Raw genomic sequence first — 3,725 nt, 5'->3', positions numbered from 1 at the left:
CTTAAGAAGGGTATTTTATTTATCTATCTTATAAAAAGGTTTTTAAAATTATATAAAAGGTCTTAAAATATAATTAAATATAATAGTATATATTAATATAGAAAGGAAAAGCTACCTACTACTTAGCTAGCTTATTTAATAACTTTAAAAATAAGACTAAAGAAGGAAAGGTATAATATTATAAATATTATTATATAAATATAAGACTAGGCTAGACTATTTAAGTAAGTATACCTATAGCCTAGTTAAAATATAAGGTTATATAATAGCTTATTAAATTATTAAGATAAGCTAATAATATAAGATTATTAGGATAATTAAATAAGCTTTATAAGTCTAGTTTATAGTAAAGAGATAAATAAGTACTTAAGAGGGAGGTATTTTTATAGCTAAGTAGTCTAGATCTTTACTAATTAATTTAAGTAATTCTAAGTAATTAGTTTTAAGAGTTCTACTCTTAATAATTTCTTATACTAAAGATACTACTTATTATTACTCTATAGTATTTAAACCTAACTTACTACCTAAGAAATAGACTAACTATAGATTAGGATTAAGCTATCGTTATAGTAGGCATGTAGTTAGTTTAGGATAATAAGAGGGCTGAAGCTAGATATTGTAATAGAAATTTATATATATATATAGTTACTATATAAAGCAATATATTAGGAGAACTTGATCCTAAATAGGTTCTAAGTTAAATTACGTATATAGGGTATTAGGGCGGCTTCTACTAAGCCTAATATAGAAGTATATAATATAATTTAGTTATTGTTTAGATTATTTATTTATTAAAATATAAGAAAAATATATTATATATAAAATATAATACTAAAATAAAGATAAAGAAAAATAAAAGAAAAATATACTATTAAGCTAGGTATTAAAGTAAAGCTTACCTCTAAAAGTAGCTTTTATAGAAGGCCTAAAGGTAATTAATTACCTTTAGGAAGTTAGAATATTTATTAGTTAGTATATATAACTACTAAAGTTAAGTACTTAGTTAATAGCTATATTCTATTATTCTAGTACTTTAACTACTAAATCCTTTTATAATTATAATATTAGTAGTTTTTTACTTTTAGTTAAAGTAATAACTTACTTTATAGTTACTTTCTTAAGAGGGAAAGGCTTAGTATAATTAACCTAGTCTTAGAGTTATAAATAAAGTTTATTTTTATTAATTAATTCTTTTAATACCTTATTAAGTACTAACTTTATAAAAGTATTAGTAAAGTTATTATCTTTATTAATTTAGTAAATTTTAGTAATTTTTTAATATTTATAAGATTATTTTAGTATTATAATATTAATTATTAGGTATTTTTTTTATTAATTTTAGCTTTATTAAGTATTTATATAATAAAAAGAAGTTGATATAAACTACTATTAGTATATTAAATAATCTAAACTTTATAATAATTATTTTTAATATTATTAAAAAGAATATCTAATATTAATACCTTAAATTATATTATATAACTTTAAAGCTAAAGTACTTTAAGTAATTTACTTTAATTTTATTAAACTATAAATTATAATATTACCTTAAATAATAACTTAGTTATTTCTAATAGTTTTTTTATTATTAACTAAGATAATATATCTTAGTTAAGAACTTAAATTTTTATTATTAGTAAAGGAACTATTAATAAAGATATAAAGTTTTAGTTTTTTTAAATTTAATAAAATATAATAAAAGCTATACTCCTAGTTATTTATTTATTATTAAATTCTAATAAATAAATACTTAAACTACTTTTTATTTAGGTCTTAGAACTAAGCTATTATAAATAAGTTAAAAGCTACCTCTAGCTAGTATATAGTTAAGATATATATATCTTAGGCTTATTATTCTATATACTTTTTTTTATTTTAAGATACTTAAAGCTTAATAGCTTAGCCTTTCTAGGTAATAGTTATAAAGTTATTCTTAACTATTATTAATTTATAGTTATTAAAGATTAATAAGTTATTAGTACTTAAAAAGTCTTTAAGTTTTATTTAAAGCTAGGCCTTTTATAGTTTAATATTTTTAAAAATATTAAAAGCCTTAGTACTTAGGCTAAGAGTATTATTTATTTATATTCTAATAATAGTAAATTTAAGGCTTTTAGTAATTAATAGGTATAGATTATAAGTAAATATAATTATCTTAAGTTTTTTTTTATAATAGTTTAAGTATATTATATATTAGTATATACTTATTTTAGTAAGTTTATATAATAGCTTTAATATTTAAATAATATCTTTTAGTTTATATATATATTATAATTTTAAGGGAACTTAGATAAGGATTTTCTATTATAGCTAGGTTATTACCTAAAGGTATACTTAAGTAATATTCTAGATTTAGACTTTTATTTAAAATTTAGGCTTTATTAATAATAGTATTAATATAATAATAAACTATTAGCTTATTTAGAGGATTATTAAGGCTTAGGTTAATAAAATAGTTTTATTTTTATTATTAAATCCTTAAATAACTATTCTTAATTTTTTATAAAGGTTTTTATTACTTTTTAATTTTAATTTATTTATTATTTTTATATTAAATAAGTATTTAAAATACTTAATAAAGTTAAACTTAATAAAATAGAAGATACTTTAGTCTATAAGTCCTTTAATTTTAATAGTAATTAACTACTAAAATAGCTCTTTAGGTATTATAATAATACCTTTTTAGTATAATTTTAATATAAGTTATTAATTATATTTCTCTTTAGTAAATAAAAAAAAGATATTTATTCTTTTTAATACTTATAACTTTAGTATATATTTTAATATTAACTCTAAAGTATATATAACTAAGGTTATATATAATATACTAAAACTAAGAGATATTATTAGTAGTAAGTTATCTTCTTTATTAGTATTATAAAAGTTATTTTTAGGAAGTTCTTCCTCTTCTTATAATAATAAGATAATTAGTTCTTTATTAAAGAATAAAGTAGCTAGCTCTTCTTTAGTATTATTAAGAGAATTATTAGTTATTAGGGTTTTATTATTATCTTTATCTTTAGAGGTTATATTAGAGTTATTATTAGTAGCTTTAGTAGCTAGAGTAGTTATTTTAGTTAAAAGATCTTTTAAAATCTCCTTTTTTATTAAAAAGGGTTTTACTATTATTAATTAGAAGACTTTTAGGCCTTAAGGTATATTTATAATATACCTTTTATTATTAATAATAATTAACTTATAAGGGCTAGTTTAGCCTTATTTCTCTTATTAAATATAAATATTTAACTATAATAAGAGGTAATATAGTAAGATAATATTTAGTCTATTATATATTACTAATATATTTTATACTTAGTAAGATATTAAAGCCTTTTAGATATTTATTATAGTTTTTTAAATTATTTAAAGATATTTTAATAAAATAAAATAATATTTAAATTCCTTTTTAATAATCTTATAAACTTATTATAATAAATTATAATACTTTTCTAGTTAATTAATACTATTATAAGCTTTTATTAGGATAGTTTATATTTAAATATATATTTTAATAATATATTCCTTAAATTTAATAAAGTTAAAGTTACTTTTAATATTATAGACTACCTATTTTAAAGGGCTAAGATATATATTAATCTAGTAGGCTTTTAGTATATCTTAAATAATTTTAATAGACTTATTATTACTATTTTTACTTTTTTATAAGAAATAAATTACTTAGAAAGAGATTATAGTATTTATTATATATAATACTAATATTTATT

The sequence above is a fragment of the Beauveria bassiana genome (assembly GCF_000280675.1).
Source record: "Beauveria bassiana ARSEF 2860 unplaced genomic scaffold BBA_S00050, whole genome shotgun sequence".
In the NCBI taxonomy this organism is placed as follows: Eukaryota; Fungi; Ascomycota; class Sordariomycetes; order Hypocreales; family Cordycipitaceae; genus Beauveria; species Beauveria bassiana.
The sequence above is the reverse complement of the archived record's forward strand: the minus strand, read 5'-3'. Positions refer to the sequence as shown.